Below are 18840 nucleotides of genomic sequence, written 5' to 3'. Positions count from 1 at the left end.
CAACAGCACAATGGAAATATGAATAAAAAAGACCCCGCTCCAAAGTTTCATGACTTCCTAGATTCCTCCACAAACCCTAATTTGATATACGGTATAACAAATTGATCTTGGTAAAGTCAATGTAGTTCAGTACATGACCAGTTAATCCAGTGAGACATAATTCTGGGGGAGAATTTGTCTCTGTGCTCAAAATTTATGGATTGCTGTAGAAGAAAGAATATATAAACACAGGGGAAAAAGTCAAAGGCAGAGGTCCTCCTACCTCATATGTTTCTTGGGCACAGTAGCAACTTATTATCTTAATGAATGAATTACTTCTTTAAGTTTCCCACATGCTCCACTGGGCTAGATTAACCTAGGACTTCCAGAGATCTGATAGAGGGAACGGCAGCCAAAATATTTTATGATGAAAATTCCATTCATTTATTGTAGAATATAAAATTACTTCTACAGCAAGATCAAAGTCCAATAATATTATGTCAATGCAATAAAAGAGGGCATTGCATTAGGATTTTACATACAAGAATGTTCCTCCTGATAGCCTGCTAAAATAAACTTCTGTCAAGTCAAATGCTGCACAGACTGTGCACACAGACACTCCAGATGTTTACCTACACTACTGTGCACACTGCATTTTGTCCCCTTTCTCCTTAGTACCCCATAAAGAAAATGAACACTGCACCAGCTTCTTTTCAGCTAGCAAAGACACAATAATCAAGATACTCAAGTTTTTTCCTGCAAGTACCAGACCAAATTGTGTGGAAGAGGTTGCTATCTCTGCTCTGGATCAAATTACAGCAGTGAGTGAAGCCCCACCCCACGTCTCCTTTAGCACAGTCCATTAGACCTGAAAACAATTTTTTTCCATGGAGCAGACGACTCCTGCATTTAGAGCACTTCACAGAAAAGCAGATCATCCAGTTTTCACTGCCCATCCCCCAAAGCTTAGTCCTTTCATCTCAGCCAAACAAGCCACAGCTCTGCTGAATGTGTTTATCACACTTTCAAGAGATATGAGCTCCTGCGTCACTGAAGCTTTAAGACTCACTAAGCTGCCCTAGTCCTCTGAGCTTTAGGAGCAGCCATTTTAGCTCAGACAACTCATGCACTCAGAGGCTCATAGCTTCTAGCTTGTGCACAACATGGCCTCACTTATCTGAGCTTCATCTCAAGCACACACGATTTTTTTTTTTTGCTAGAGTGATGCTAGAAAAAGCATCCTCATAAGAACACTACTTGCCTTCTTCTTATGATTTACCTTTTTCAACAGAGAATCTGCTGTTCCCATGCACTGTCAAAACCAGCACCTTTTCTCCCTCACTGATCATTTGCAAAGATCTCTGAAGTTCTTTTATCCCATGAATGATAAATGTGTTGATTAGTTCCAGCACAACAGTATTACTGAAGCAAGACACTTGTCCAAACTGTCCTACAGACTGAAGCAGCCCTCTTAAACAGGGGGAGGGGTATGGGGGGAAGGAACCCTCCAGAAGTCTCAGCCTCTTGAGAGTCGTCCTTCTATGCACAGAAGACATACCATATGACTCTGCTTGCCAGATTCCAAAGTCTAATGACCTTTGTTAATCACCAGCCAGCCTGCCTGCTTCAGCAAACTTTGCCAACAGACACACCCTTCAACACAAAGGCTGGAGCTATTCCTTTTAAAAGAGGTTCTCTGAAAGCTCCATTGTGTGGAAGACAGGAAAAACAAAAATCTCTTTCCTTAAAACTTCAGTCACTTTAGAAAGAACATAACAAAAGGCTTGCTACTGTGTGTCTTTTGGGAACATTTAGACCGGTTTACAAAACAAAAACCAGAATGAAGAAAAATTGAGGTTCTGAACAAGATAAACGCAACGGCTTCAGCAGTGCATAGTTAGAGCATCTATATTATATAAAGTTACAGTTCTTTAGTATTGTGGCACTTTCTGAAGTTATTCTCAAGGATGCTAGTTGTCGTCCAGATGAACTTGAACCACCGTCTCCTTGTTCTGCTACAAAGCAAATTAAAGGGTTATGAGATCAGTAAAAGCTACGGATTTTTAAAAAAATGACAAAAGACCCTTTCTAATGGGTTCTAGCTTTAATGTCACTAGGGCCTCTCCCACAAAAGCAGCACTGAGTCAGGGAAGAGGTTAATCTCACAGCAGATGAAACGAACAAACAGCCTCAGGTACAGTTGAATGGCCTTCAATTTGATGTTTTCATCAAGGCATGTACCGAAATCACAATGAATCGTATTTTGTGAAGCAGTTTGCCTTACTATTTACACATTTCTCTTTAAAATTCAAGCGCTGTATGAAGGAAAAAATCAGAAACTTATAGTTTGGGCTAAACTATCCAAAGAAACTGAAATGTGATGCATCTTTATTTTTTTCCTTATCAACAAAGGATATGGAACTGAGAGAGACCCATCTATCTGCAAGCAAAAAAGAGCACATTTTCAGTGCAGATGTTGATACTCCATTGAGTCATGCACCAAATAAAGGAGATAAAGCAAGATTTGCACAATTGTCCATCATGAGGCAGGAAAGGCAACATTTTCCATAGGTACACATACCAACACTGTCTTCTACATTCCGATTTTTTAGTCAACACACAATCTGTTTTATTTCCAGATAGTATGACAGCAAGATTTAGTTATTTATTTTTGTTACCAAATCAGCAAAATCAAAAGCAGAATAGGAAGCTTCTGAACTACTAAAGCAAAGTTTTAAACAAACCAAAAACAAAAAGCCCCAAAATAACAAACCATTCAAGGAATCCATACATCAAGCAAGACCTCTACAATATTCCAACCCATGCCTTGTGACCATGCTAACTACAGATATCATAGCTTCTAAAATACCCATACTAATGCCAGGCTACTCTCCTCATGCAGCTAGGGAAAAATTAAAATTAAAATGTCTAAGTTTGTCTAAATTTGTTTGGTCTACATAGAGTGCAACCTTTTCTTAAATTATATGGCTGTTTCCCATGAAAAAAGAGTCTCTGATTTTCCAACTGGAAAGAAACTTGAGCAAACAGATTTCCAAGTTTTTGTAGTTTTAAAGCTTCAGGCTGAAGTCTCCCGTTCTCTCTACCTTTCTTCTCCTAGAGCTTGGCAACAACTGAACTTCAGTACAAATAGTTCTGAGGGACTTACTTTTTTTTTTTTTTTAAAGTATGTGGTTTTGGTGCTTCAAAATACAAAATTAATTGTGAAGCCTGAAGTACTGTGACCTCAAAACTGAGCTTCTAGGGTTGACTACCCATCTGTTCTGTTTCAACAGTGCGTCTACAAGTTAAGAATACGTACGTGAACAACCACAACTGAAAAGCTCATGCTGAGCACACACTGAACATCCAGCTCAATTTTAGTATCACTGCCTTTAAAAATGAGTACTCCAATTTTCTGAGTTTTCCAACATTTGGAAGATCAGAAGCTTCTTTAGACCTAGGAAACAGAAGGCAAACACAGTTTTCATTTTGTTCACTTTAAATTTTATTTATTGCCAAGGTGAAGTTAATACAGAGCCACCCTAGGGTTGTATAGTTTATTACAGATGCACTGCTGCTAAACCTGCTACAACTTGACAAAATTCCCTTGGAGACTCATTTTACTTGGCCAAAACAGATCAGCATGAACAAAGGGTTTTAGTAGAGATTGAATTTGTGCGTTTGAGCAAACTTCTCCTCTAACAAAGTGCAGGAGGCCTCAGCATTGGTCTTCTTTTTTTTTTTTTTTTTGTCTGCTGGAGCTTAACCTCCCAGAAATAAACTATGAAACACTACAGCAATGTGATTCACCAGCACCTAATTATAGACATTACAAAATCTTCAAGAAATAGAACCTTAAATCTCATGAGTAACACCATAGGGTATGCGTTTTTTCCTGATACAGAAATCTAGATTTTAAAAGATGCCAGTATTTCACAGCTGCAGAACCTTCTCCTACTACAGATTAGATTACTTGTGAAATGCTTTATTTAGCCCAGGCATGTGTGGCTTCTGATCTTATTTTCTTAAGTTTTTTTTTTTTAAACACTATCTACATTTAACCATTCAAGACACCATTGAATAAAACTATGGGACTTTCTAGCAATGGAAAAGCTGACATGTTTGAGAAATGTAAGCCTGAAGGGTGCTATAAAAAGGGTGTGTCTTGTCATTTATATTCTTCACAGAATAGAAAGAATGAGGACATGAAAGACCAAATGTGTGCCCTCAGTTATATCGATGCAATCTCACTTGAGTCAGTGGTTTCTTTCAAAAGGACAACCTAAAGTGGTTTCCTTAGCAGCAAACTCAATCCTCTCAAGACCTTTGTTGGTATTTTTTTTCTTCCATTTTGTATTAGGAATGAAAAATAAAATCTATTTTCTTCCCTTATCTTTTTCATTTTTGTAGGTTTTGATGTTATTACATAGATTGCAGTAGCCCACTTCCTTAGTTAATTCAGAGATTCAGTTTGGGTACAGTAGACTCTAAAGCTAAATTCTGCCTTCAGAACATGGGTATAGACTATAAAGTCAAACTCCCTGTATGTTAACCCAATGGTTAAGTCTTCTGCATTACTTTTTGAAAATAAAATATATAAAACAAATCTGCATCCATCAGTCAAACACCATTCAAGTTGACTGTGTATGATGGTCATACATGCAGCTTCACCACATTTTGGCCATTAAGCGCTTATCCAGCTTCCTATGTGATCTCAATTTACCCATATTGAAAAGACATAACATATAAGACAGCATGAATAATCAAGAAATTCAGAAAGATACAAATGTGTCACAAAACAAAGGTTTCAGGAAAATAAACTATTGTGATCAGAGATGTGCTATACTCCACGAATAATAAATAATAAAACCACAATTTGAATAGCAGCAATAAAAGACCTAAACACCTCTGCTAGTGTTTGGATATACATTTTAGACAATATTTTGAATGTGGCATGAGCTTCAAGCCAGGTTTCACAAAATGAAGTCTACCTAGTATATGCTGAAATTCTGGTTGACCACATTGTTATAAAAAACAGGCACTATGAAGCTCCACAAGGAGCAAGAAATGCATGTGAGCATAAACACACACACACATAGAGATACACAACTAAATTCTATTCTGGTCAATTGAGTTGCATCTTCTTTCATGTCAGTGGAGTTGCATCCACTTATACCCATGCTCAATTTGGCCCTTTACAATGTGTGAGTCCGTGTCACATGCAAATCATTTATAACAGTAGGTCAGTGCAATACAAGTAAGAGAATTTTCAAGCTACTAAACAGCTTGCAAAACCTTCTATCCTTAAAAGGAAAAAAAATCCTACGTGAGAGCTGTATTTTTATGAGACAGAGGAAAACTTTACAACAGCAGCTTTGGGAGTTAGGACATAAAGTACTTAGACCTTTCAGTGAGCAAAAACTTCAATTCTCAGAAAAGCTCTGGGTGTTTTCTTCTTGAGACCTTGACACTCACACATACAGAAACCACTACTGCAAACAGGTCAGAGCAACAGATAAAGTGCTACAGGCTCAACCTGTTCTCCAAGGCTGTCTTCACTGCAAAATGGATGGATTTCAGCTACAGTAGGGTACCTGACATTTGTTAACTATCCCAGTTTAAAACCCCAGTGGAGACAATCCACTGTCATTTCTACTGCAAGGTACCCAGGCAAGGTCACTTTGCCTAGCTACCTTGCAGTCAAAACAAACAGTGCTTTGTCACCACCTGGGTTTTACAGTGGGACAGCTAACATCTCTTAGTTGTCCCGTGGTCAACATGCTTTAATTTGGCATTGAAAACAAAGCCCAAAATTATCTAAAATAATTCTGAACCGAAGTGTTACTTGGAAAGAAACCAGGGGGGAGGGTGGGTGGGGGTATGTTTAGACATAGGTTACTTGAATTCCATGAGAACACCAGATGGTTTTATTAGTTCGAACTGCCCTAATACAGGCAGTTTTCATGATAATAATTCAACTGATTTTTTGCCTCAGAATTCCAAACATATGAATGAGAAGTGAAACAGCTTAAGTTGCTGTCTGAATTCCTGGAAGATATTTCAAAATTGTAAAACTGAAGGCAGATTGCAGATATGCTGCCACAAAAAATTAAGGCAGTTTATTAAAAGCTACAAAGTTTGGTTCTGGACACGTCTCTCAGCCTTCATCTATTGAAGTCAAGTTGCCAGAAACCAAGTGAAAACTCAGGCCTTGGGCAACCGGACTTCCGCATAACAAAATCAGACACAGAAAGATTGTTTACAAGTCTCCCAAAATTAGATGCTCAGGCCTGTTTGACCCCCAAAAAGTTGCACTCTCAGTCATCGCTGCCATGTAATTCAAAGGATAAAAGAAGACCCTCAGAAGAATGCCATGTGGAAGATAGTTAACCTTACAATACCAAAAAGGGTCTGGAGACAGGGGTGCTGGGACAATGTACATAGTAGGGGTGTTGAGAGCCATTGAACCAAACTGTAAATCCTGTATACAATGGGAACCACTTGAAGCCAGGGGGTGTGGTGACACCCCCTACATCCCTAGTTCCGGCACCTATGTCTGGAGAGGTGAATGATAAGAATTTGATCCTCCACAAAGATGTGGATATAATGCACTTTTTCTTCCCTAAAAATTTAGGTAGTTCCTTACGTAGAGTGACCAGATGTCCCGATTTTATAGGGACAGTCCCGATATTTCGGGCTTTTTCTTATATAGACACCTATTACTCCCCACCCCCATCCCGATTTTTTACACTTGCTATCTAGTCACCCTATCCTTACCTGTGTTACTGGATAACTGTAGCTGGGGGGAGGAGACTGTCTCTCTAGGTAAAAGGAAATTCCCTAGAATCAATATGTAGAATACTTCCTTGAGCATATATTGCAAGAAGATCGAACAACTGCTTTACCCAGAAGGGGAAACGGTAATTTCCTTGCAGGTTCCTTTAGTTCTCCTATACAAGCCCAGACAGGCGGGTTTGCTTCCTCTTCCCAGCAGGTGAATAAATAAAAGTACTGAATCCTCTTCCTGGAGAAAACCCTCCCGGGAAATAATTCTATTAAGCCAGGTTTGAGATTCTAGTAAGTGCCTTTCAGAGGAAGATGCTATTAGACAAAACCATCTTCCAAAGGAAACATTAAGCTAAAACATTTTGTAAGAGCCCAAGAGGAACGGGCCATGACAGGAACAGGACAATGGAGAAAATCTAGACGGCAAATGAGGCCAGTTGTCCTATTCACGTGCTCAGTGCTCAAGGAGAACTGACTGCCTCAGGTTTCAGAGTGGTAGCCGTGTTAGTCTGTATCAGCAAAAACAATGAGGAGTCCTTGTATATTTGTTAGTCTCCAACGTGCCACAAGGACTCCTCGTTGTTCTGACTGCCTCAGTGGCACCCACTGACTTCTCAACTTGTCAGAAACAGACATTGTCTTGGCCCTCCTGTGAACACTCTGATACCAGAGTCAAACAACTAAACCGACTTGGCTTTTTGCACCAGCCACCTGAGTGTACTTCTCACATTGTAGAAAACAAGTGAAAGATCTTTTTTATTAATAGCAAGTTGGAAGGTTACCATAAATGCCAATTTATGCACCATGCAAACTGTTACAAGAGCACACACTCTGTGTATATATATAGTTAATACATAAGGTGCCTGGAGATAGTGCTCAGGAACACAACAGCATAAAGCCGGGTTTTGTAGAACCAATAAAACTATTTGTTGTGCCCTGCAAATAATTTTCTCTAGCAGCTCATTACACAATGTGTTACCAGACTCTTCAGCACGGCAGAACCTTATTAAAGTTGGCTGTCTTGCCAAGAAAGTCAACAAGTGAACCCAAGTCAGGACTACCAGGTTATATAATCAGGGTTCCCTCTGTGGTGAACTGGATATAGCTGGCAGGATAATGCTTTCTGAAAAACAGTCCAAAGAGTCAGGAAGGGCAGAAACATCATACAGCAGAAAGCTACACTCGTCCCCAGTTACTCTGCTGCTCCTAGTAATCCCTACAATAGACAGACACAGATACTTCCTAACCCAGCCATCTGACCATTTGTCCCAGTCCCAGTTATAAAGGTCTGACTGCTTAGGGTGCATGATTGATAACCTATGTGTGTGCATTAGGAAAGTCTGATTTTAGTATCCAAGAAGCTCGATTTACACAGGCCACATGCCGTATGTACTCTTTTCACTTCAAACTGATGACACAGCTAGGCCCAGCTCATGTATTTGCGAAATTAATAAAGATCCCTGAAATACTACATTATTTTATGGGCCCAGGGATCTGAAACTTGGTGATGGACATAAAACAGGAGGTTCCATTTCCCCAAGGTCAGCCAGCCAAAAAGCAGAGATCGGATCTGGTCCTGATGCTTACAAAAATCCTCAACAAGGAGAAACACAGAATAATGAAAAGATATGCCTCTCAAAGACTAGACAAACAGGAGTTCTGCTGGAGAAGTGTTCCATCTGCCACCTTGAGACCTAGACCCAGTGCTATATTGGTATATTATTATATATATATATATATATTAGGTATATTGGGAAGAGACCCAAAGTAATACTAAAAAGAAAAGGAGGACTTGTGGCACCTTAGAGACTAACCAATTTATTAGAGCATAAGCTTTCGTGAGCTACATTATGCAAAGTAATACTGTGGCTGGAACACCTAAATAAATTCCTGGGGTTGTTTCTAACAAGTGCTATGCAATGTCCACTTGGGTACGAGTACTAGGCTCCTAGCTGGATGAAGTTCAAAGCATGGGCTGAAACCCAGAACTACACATAGATCAGTTCCATGGAGAGCATCTGCAGACTCTTTTCTTCATGAGCATGAAGTGAACTAAATGTCTTCCCCATGAGCTCAACTAAATGAGGCCTCTAGAGTGAAGGGTGTGGTTTTCTTAATCAGCATTCTGAAAGCTCTAGATGCCTGTAAAGATTTATCATCTTATTACTCCTAGTTCAAAAGAGTTGACATGTCTAGAAGCCTTCCAAGGAGGATGAGAAAGGGTAGTTACTAGTAAGGTTTTAACACTGTAACTTTCCAAATTGCAAATGATAAAACCAAAGCATTGCCAACCACCAGCCATGTTCCAAGGCATCAATAAGTCTAATTAAATTGGAACCTGGTTGACAAAGCCAAGTAAGGGGCAGCCTATATGCTGTGTAGTGTTATCTCACTGAGATTCAGAGCCCATGTCATATGTATAAGGCCTAGGAGTACTGTCAGTGGCTGAAGTTTCCCTACGGAAAAGAAAGTCTCTAAAGATGACTATTTTGATTAGGCTTCAAGTCCTCAGGTAAAAACAGTGATTTCTCTACTCTTTACCACAATCTTACGAAGCATTCCTCTCACTGCTACTTTAATGCTTATTTATTTAAAGCTTATTTCCTCGTATCCTAAAGTCTCCTGAAATGCCACGTACCTTGGACATACAGTGCAATCTTCCGCCAACTGGCCAACAAGTTTCCTCAGGTCGATGCAACATACTGCTGACCAGTTTATAATGAAACCCAGGATGCAATATCATTTGCCCACTGAGTTCTGGCAAAATACCAGCAAGGATCTTTGCCTAGTCATAGCCTCAGGCAGGATAAGAGAAAACAGTTCAGCCAGTTTACTTCCCAGTGCACTTCAAAAGATGGAGTATTTGACAAACTGCCATTAGCACTTACCTGGACCAGTGCTTAACACTGGGTTACACTTTGCTGCATCTAACCGGGAGCCGTTCCTTTGTCTCTTTGGGGATGGAGGTTACCAACAGCCATCAAGTCTCACTCTTGACTCTACTGACCACCAATGCCATTAACTAGATTGAACTAGCATGAACAGGATGGTGTCCAAAAGAAAGCTCTGCCTCTTGAGGAAAGGCTTTGTGAAAAGCAACAGGTCCATCTCATGACCTCGGTGCCATGAGGTGGATGCCAATTATAGTTGGAACATTCCACCAACTCTAAAGACAGCATCTTCAGGATCTCTTTGTGATCCCTAGTCTCTGCCTACTAGAAGCTTCAACTCTTCAAGAGAAGGAAATCTGCATTAGAATGAAAGGGGTGCTTTCACCTCTTGGAGATGGGAAAAATTAAGCTCTGATGACATCAGACCCTCATATTCCATGAGAATCTTGCTGGTTCATTCAGATCAGTTTTTTCCTTCTGCCTCCACTCGCTGAAAGGAGTGAATCAGCACCAGTTTCTGTAAGCTGGTATAGGAAGACTACACGTAAAGTGTTTTTAAAAGAGCAGTACATTTTGGTTCAACTTTTATAATTGGTATAACACACAGGCACCATATGTCGTCTAGACAAAACAAAACAAAACTCCTGTACTTTAAAAAAATAAAAATAAAAAATAAAAAAAATAAAAATTACAGCATTGCCAGTAATAGTTCACAATACTAGCTATCGACTAAGGTTAACGGAACATCTCCAGCCAGCAAGTCTTTTGACTAGAGAGGCATTGGAAACTGTTACACTGAAAGGTTTCAGAGGAACAGCCGTGTTAGTCTGTATTCGCAAAAAGAAAAGGAGTACTTGTGGCACCTTAGAGACTAACCAATTTATTTGAGCATGAGCTTTCTGATGAAAGCTTTCTGATGAAGTGAGCTGTAGCTCACGAAAGCTCATGCTCAAATAAATTGGTTAGTCTCTAAGGTGCCACAAGTACTCCTTTTCTTGTTACACTGAAGTAAGTAAAAGCAGCATTGCCTTGCCCTGCACCATAAAAAGGGTGTCTTCAGCAAAAGAGGTGTGCACTCCATTACATAGGTGATTGTTCAGAACAGTTTCCAGCACAAATCCAGAACAAATCTCCATCAAACTCACTTCTCATCTGTCAAATCACTACACTCCAATAGAGGTTACCTGTCCTCCTCCCTTAACTACTCCAAACACAATCAAGTTAAGAAGAGAAACATTTTTAAACTGAAAGAAAAGGAGTACTTGTGGCACCTTGGAGACTCCTTTTCTTTTTGCGAATACAGACTAACACAGCTGCTACTCTGAAACCTGTTATTTTTAAACTGAGTTATATCAAAAAAGGTAAGATGCCAGAGCTCTAATGGAGGAGTTCTGTCCCAGTTTATTCCTTTCTGCCTTAAATAAGCTCTTTGAGGGTCAGTCAGTGAGATCCAATTTCTTTTTCTTTCTTCAAAGAAATATCCATAAAAAGGAAAAAATAACTAAGACTTTCTTTGTAAATGAGGCCCATAGCTAAGGGAGGTAATCAGAGATGATTACTGACTGCATCCTTACAAAGACAGAATCACTACAAGTTTGTAGACACTACAGAAGTACAGTAGGAATACCAACCCATAAGATACAAAAGCAGGAAAAATAGGGAGACTGTAAATGAATTAGAATATTAAATTTTTGGACCTAAAATTAAGCACATAGAAACAATTTCAAGATTAAAGCTGACCCCCTATCATCTTAAATTTTTTCCTACTTTGAGAACATAGTGGGTTAAATTTTGTTTGTCTGAACAGGATGCTGGATAGAAGGTGGTAAAACATTATGAAGCTAGTGGTCAGATACTCAAACCATACTCCATTAACAATAAATATGCAGATTAGTAAAAAGATAAAATTAAATATATATCTATATCTAGATATACATTTTATTTACCTCACTTGCACTGACCCTTCTTGATCTCAGGATTATTTTATCACAACTGAAAGAGACAGATCCCAATAACGTAACAGTACTCTGGATTCCTTGTTCTTACGTTTTTCACCCACAGCTGATCTTTCTACATTACTACTGAATTAGACAAACAGCTGTTAATAATTTACAAATGGCTCATTAATTCTATTAGCCACCTTGGACCATCATCAGTTCCAGACTTGGCCCACATGTCTTATTCAAAACCCTTAAATAGATAGGCCTGTCTTCTCTATGGGTGGTGGAGGGAGAAAGAAAGAAAGAAAGAAAGAAAGAAAGAAAGAAAGAAAGAAAGAAAGAAAGAAAGAAAGAAAGAAAGAAAGAAAGAAAGAAAGAAAGAAAGAAAGAAAGAAAGAAAGAAAGAAAGAAAGAAAGAAAGAAAGAAAGAAAGAAAGAAAGAAAATCTATAGGACTGCCCACCTGAGAGATGCTCTGTAGGTATTTCAGTTGTCTTCATTTTAGGAGTTCCAGTTAATCTTCAGATTATACAGATAACCTCAATTTTAATTTATATGTTTATTTTTTAAGGAAAAAAGAAAAAAAAAGATCTGTCCTATGAGAATGCTTTCTTTAAGGCAAGGTGAACACAGGAACAGATTTTCACTTTTCCTCCCCTAACAAAAGAAAATGCATTGATGGGTCCCAGAGGATTCTTTGGAAAGCTCTCATGAATGTGCTTAATCAACAATGGGAACCTATCCAAAAGAAAAAAAAAATGCCTGGAAGGTCTGTGTCCCAAGACATTCAGATCAATCCAAGAAAAGAGCTGCCGTCCCCTACTCTACAGGGCGCAGTGGGGGACAGCGCTAGATTTGCATTTGCATTTTATTTTCAGATGTAATTATTAAAAATGATGAAGATGAGTCTGAGAAGAGCCACAAAGCAAAGTGCCAAGAGAATAGAAGCAGCATTTTCTTAGGCTTTGGCCTGAAAGTCTGACTCTTTACACCATCGTAAGTTTAAAAATGCAAATATCAAATAGATCACCATAGAACAGACCTTCCCAGCTGTCATTCTGCAGACCACCAGTGGCCCATGAACACTCACCCTTGGTCCATGACCCTAGTCACAAGGTGCTGGTTATCGTCTCGTTTTCAGCTGCTGTAATATTAATTCTCCATGTGAAACAACTGCTGTAGTTTCCACAGCACTATTAGCTGCCTGGGGTTGCTGTAACATTCTTCAACAATGGAAGAGGAAAGAAAACACTCTTAGCTGCCAAAAATATTAGCAAGCTCCTTCACCAAGACACAAATAAGATGAAATCTCTGCAGAATGTGCATGTGTAACACCCATTTAGTATTACCAAGATGGCCACTCCTCCCATTCTGTCCTTCCCTCTCAGCATGGTCTCATACAACCTACAATCCCTGCAGCAGTCTTGGGTAGTTTATCTTGGCACACTCTTCTCGTCTGTTCTTCAGTCTTCAGGTTTTCGGTCTTCAGGGCATACCAGATGCAGAATAGATAGGTACAAAAGGATGAGGAAAGTCTTACACAGTGATCAGAGTAGTCAGATGGCAAAGATGGCACTTGCAATTCTTCATTTAACAAAACCAAACAAAATGCCCATGACCCTCTAGGACACCCAACAGAAGTTTCAAACCCAGTGAGATACATACAGTACATAATACATCGCGGTACCATTCAGGGTACCTGAAACCTTCAAGAGAGATGCTCTGAAAACAAAGAAGAGAATCCCTGGGTTAGGCAGTTAAACAAGAGAGAATGTTCCACAACGGTAAACAGGATGTGCTGCAGAAATTACGCTACTGTATTCCAACATAAAAAGGGCATGACTTAGATTGATTTTATTGATGGTTGTGCAACTAGTTGGAAAATTAAACAATGTTGCACCCACGGGAAAACAAATCCCCGAACTTTCCTCCTCACCACTTTCCTGAGAGCTTCACTTGGTAGAGTGAAGAGCACTTCACAGCACTGGAGCCCTCCACCTCAACTGGACACAGATGAGGAGATGGCAATGGTTTGCAATGCACATATTGTTGTGACATTGTGCTGTAAAATATGCATTATGCATAGGCTCTCTCAGGATTTAAGATAGGGTTGCATTTCTAAAAAAATCATGTTAAGAACTGAGGAATAAAGAATTAAAAAACCACATGGGCCAGAGCTTCAATTGGTTGAAGTCAGCCTCGCTCTGCTGGAGCAATGATTATTTATTTACAGCAGCTAAGGCTCTGGGTGCATGCTTACAAGTACAAGGGGAAATGGAGCAATGGATGATCCCATATAGGAAATGACAATAGACCTCTCTGTGTTATTATCAAGGGCATCCATTTCAAATAAGATCTTAACTGATTGCACTGCCAGTCAGACACAATGTTCAGTAACACCACTTTCTATTCAGGCCTGCCAATTCACTGGTCTTTCAATGCAAAGATGGTTATGTGAACTGTATGAGACCCAAATGTAAATACCAATCTGTTTTGTGGGACCTCTTGTTTACATGCCACCCCAGCCCTTAACACTATACCAAAGGTAAAGCATAATCAAAAGTTAAACTCTAAAATATTTAGAGTCCATTCTAGACCTGGGCTAATACTCCAGAAGTTATTGGTGAATATTTGTTTGAATAAAAACCACAAATATGCTGAGACGTATTTGCATCCCCTTTCATTCATTTCCTGAAAGCATTCATACACATGTGGGGGGTTGTGTTTGTCTGCAAGAATGTGGAAAGTGAAAGTTTCATATTCATGTGAATTCACTGACTCAGTGGTTTATGCCGGAAGTGTTCACGTGGACATGTTGAAATCTCATTTATAAAGCTTCCAACCAAGGAGCAGAAACAATACTCTGGGACCAGTCATACACCACGAACAAGTCATTGAAGTCCATGTTAACAGTTCACAACTAGCTCACAGGCTGAAATATTTTGGAATAGTTAACATAACCACAAAAATCCTACCCTGTTGAGGATACAACAAGAATGGAAAGAGAAGGTAAAATACATCAAATAATGTCTGCACAACTACAAATATTCCCCTACCCTGTTGCTAATTATTTGTACTACAGTAGCCTACAGGCCTCAGTGATTGAGGCCCCATTGTGGTAGGCCCTATCCAAAAACATAAAGTAAGAGATAGTCCATACCATGAAGATGTTGCACTCTAAATAGATGGAGACAGAGGGACAGAGATAAGGAAGTGACTTGCCCAAGGTCACAGAGCAGGTCAGTGGCAGAGCCAGCAACAGAATCCTGGTTTCCAGACTCCTACTCCAGATCCCTGTCAATTAGGCCATGCTGCCTATGTGCCAACATCTCCAACGTCCTTGGGTTTCTCACCACCCCACCCGTCAAAAAAAGTGTGGGAACAAATCCAACAGTTAGTTTTTTCCAAATGCTGGTGGCTGCACCAGCCATTCACTTCTGCGGCAAAAAACAAAAAGCAAGACCCTTATGTTTTGTGGGTTCAAAAAGGTTCAAATTGCATCAAGAGAGAGAACCATGTCTTTTGAAAGCATAGGCTGGAATATCTTCAAGAAAGGCTTCCATTTTTGAAGCACTCCTACCACTTTCTTTGGACACTGGGATTTTCTCACGGCTACCTTTAGTTCTCAGATATCATTAACGACTTGTGGTCCAAGGACTGACCAGGAGAACAATTGCTCCCACAACACAGGCAAAGCAACAGAGCTCTTGTAGCTCATAATGCCATGCCACAAGTGTAGGTACCACTGAGATTGCGTCATGCAGAAAGGTAGCTATCGCAAAGATCTTTTTCTGCAAACTTGAATTGAGGCCTGCAAGAAGTCATGGAACTCAAACGGGAACTCTGCAGTCCGCTCCCTATGAATCCAAGTTCTATGGACAGACACAGATCTGGAATAATCCAATCTTGCTAACATCCTCCCCACTCCCACACCCCACTCTCTCTCTTCTTATCAAAGACATTACTGGTGTAGCACTTCTCTGAAGGGATAACAATAGATAGGCTTGATCCCGAGACCCCAGAGATGTTCCCTGCATTGCTAACAAAGGAAAATTAATGTATATGTATTTGCTGGGAGCTGCAAATTTGAAAGATTCTTCCTAGAGAGAAAACATCAAATGGCAACACTTCTTCAGGTTTTTACTCAACAACAGACCAAGACACCAACAGCTACCACAGTCTGAGAGGGCCAAGCTAAAAGGTTAGGTGTTCCAATTTATATTTACTGTGGGGTGGGCAAGGCAAACAGGGAGATTACATCTTCACTGTTCAGGTGGCATGGGGTACAGCCAGAAGAGGACCATCTCCCATTCACTAAACCCCTAGTTAGTAGTAAGTTCTGTGTGGCTGATGTCATTCCTGAAGGAACCATCATACTGCCAGTGGGTAGCGGGCCCAGCTCCTTTCTCTCTGAGCCAAGTCAACTGACTGGCTCTTGGACTGCCGAGGTCAGAGTGGGAAAGATTTCAGATTTCTTCATGGGGGCTAGTGGGGACCCTGGGCTCCCCATTCTTTACCAGTTCTATTCATAGTGCTAGGTAGGGTTTGGCAGTAGCAGACTGAGCAGCAACTTTTGGGGGGAAGCTGGTAGGAAGAATGGGGACCATCACAGAACTGGCAACTTCACAGAATCATAACAATTAGGGTAAATGACCTGTTGCGTCTCTTCCATCTCTCCCCCTGCCTTCCTCCCAAAGGTAGAATTATGCCCTGGAGTTTTTTAGCACTATCTTGAGATCAGTTTTAAAGATGTTACCATTAGAGACCTATTCCCACAACACAACACATCCCAGTGTTAAGGAGATTTTTCTAGTTTTTAGTTTCATCAATTCCAAAGCCAGAAGAGACTATTGTGATCATCCGGCCTTTATAACACAGAACACAGAACTTCCCCAAAATAATTTTAGAGTAGATCATTTAGAAAAACATCCCATCTTGATTTAAAAATTGGGAGTGATGGAGAATCCGCCACAACCCTAGGTAAATTGTTCCAATTGATGAATTACTTTCACAGTTAAAAATGTATGCCTTATTCCGAGTCTGTACTTCTCTAGTTTCAACTTCCAGCTATTGGACCATGTTATTCCTTTCCCTGCTAGATTGAAGAGCCCATTATTAAATATTTGTTCCCCATGTAGGTACTTCGACTGTAATCAAGTCACCCCTTAACCTTCTCTTTGTTAAGCTAAACAAATTTAGCTCCTTGAATCTATTACTGTAAGGCATGTTTTCTAATCCTTTAATCACTCTTGTGGCTCTTCTCCAAACCCTCTTCAATTTATCAACATCCTTCTTGTATTGTGGAAACCAGAACTGGACACAGTATTCCAGCAGCAGTCGGATCACTACCAAAGACCGAGGTAAAATAACCTCTCTACCTGTACTTGAGATTCCCGTGTTTATGCATCCAAGGACTGCATTAGCCCTTTTGGCCACAGCATCACACTGGGAGCTCTGTTCAGCTGAATATCCACCACGATCCTTTTCAGAGTCACTGTTCCCATAATAGAGTCCCCCATCCTGTAAATATGGCCTATATTCTTTGTTCCTATACACATTTACATGTAGCCATATTAAAAAGCATGTTGTTTGCTCATGCCCAGTATTAATAATCTGTCCTCTTCATTATTTATCACTCCCCTAATTTGTGTCATCTGCAAACTTTATCAGTGATTTTGATGTTTTCTTCCAGGTCACTGATATAAATATTAACAATATTAAGAATTAATTAACAATAATAAGAACAGATCTCTGTGGGACCCCACTAGAAACACACCACTCAGTGATGATTCCCCATTCACAGATGCATTGAGACCTATCAGTTAGCCAGTTTTTTATCCATTTACTCTATGCCATGTTAATTTTATATCATTCTAGTTTTTTTTATCAAAATGCCATGAAATACCAAGTCAAACATCATACAAACGTGTTTTACATCAACACTATTACCTTTATCAACCAAACTCGTAATCGTATCAAAAAAAGATACCAAGTTTGACAGGATCTGTTTTCCATAAATCCATGTTGATTGGCATTAAATTATATTACCCTCCTTTAATTCTTTATTAATCAAGTCCCATATCAGCTGCTCTATTATTTTGCCCAGGATCAATGTCAGACTGAGAAACCTGTAATTACTCTTTTTAAATATTGGCACAACATTAGCTTTCTTCCAGTCTTCTGGAACTTCCCCAGTGCCCCAAGACTTATAGAAAAATCAAAATTAATGGGCCAGTGAGCTCCTCTTTTCAAACTCTTGCATACAAGTTATCTTGACTTGCTGATTTTAAAATGTCTAACTTCCATAGCTGCTCTTTAACGTCCTCCTGAGATACTCGTCAAATGGGGGGAAAAAGAAAAAAAAAGAAAAAAGTGTTGTTGCGATATGATGAGACAACCGCATTTTTTCGAAATACAGAAATATTTATTGAACACTTCTGCATTTTCTGCATTATTATTAATAATTTTACAATTTCAATATAGAAATGGACCAATACTGTTGTCAAGAATCTTTTTTTCCCTAACGTACTTAAAAACTCCTTCTCGTTGTCCTTAACTCTGCTGGCCATAGATTTTCTCCTTGTGTCCCTTTGCTTCCCTACATTTCCTAGCTTCTAATTTATATTCATTACTAATAACTTCCCCTTTCTTCCATTTGTTATATATTATTTTTATAGGTGCCCTCACTTCCCCTCTAAACCAGGTTAGTTTTTTAACTAAAACGGCCTTCTTCCTTGACAGTGGCTTTTCAGGCATCTAATAAAGTAAATAATTATCTATAATCATTCGCCTATTTCTGATTAAATTCTTCCTCCCAGCTGATCTGGCTCATAATTGTTTTCAGCTTTGTGAAATTGGCCCTTTTAAAGCATCGACTGTATATATAATTACTGTTCTGGACTTTATTCTGCTTGCACATTATAAATGTAATGAAGTCATGATCACTTGTACCTAAACTACCATTAATTTTTAGTTCTGTGATCAGTTCATCTTTAGCTATCAAGATGAGGTGTCATATAGAATTCACCTTTGCTGGTGGCTATACTTTTTGAGTTAGGAAATTGTCATCTCTCAGTCTTAGAAATTCCAATGATGTTTTAGTACTGACAGCATGAGACCTCCAGCATATATCACTCAAATTGAAATAACCCCATGATCATGCAGCTTTCTTGCCTACACATTATAGATAGGTACGTATGGTCATCCTGTTCCCTAGTGTGATTTGGTGTTTGTAGCAGTCACCAA

The 18840-nt window shown here is 39.5% G+C and overlaps 1 protein-coding gene across 5 annotated transcripts in view; it reads right to left on the bottom strand.

Moving 5' to 3' along the window:
* The window catches only part of ZNF462 (zinc finger protein 462), a 104674-nt gene that overhangs the window by 58504 nt on the left and 27330 nt on the right, over positions 1 to 18840 (bottom strand). The window lies entirely within an intron of this gene.

The sequence above is a fragment of the Lepidochelys kempii genome, chromosome 5 (genome assembly GCF_965140265.1).
Source record: "Lepidochelys kempii isolate rLepKem1 chromosome 5, rLepKem1.hap2, whole genome shotgun sequence".
Taxonomy (NCBI): Eukaryota; Metazoa; Chordata; order Testudines; family Cheloniidae; genus Lepidochelys; species Lepidochelys kempii.
This window is presented reverse-complemented; position numbering and strand designations above follow the sequence as displayed.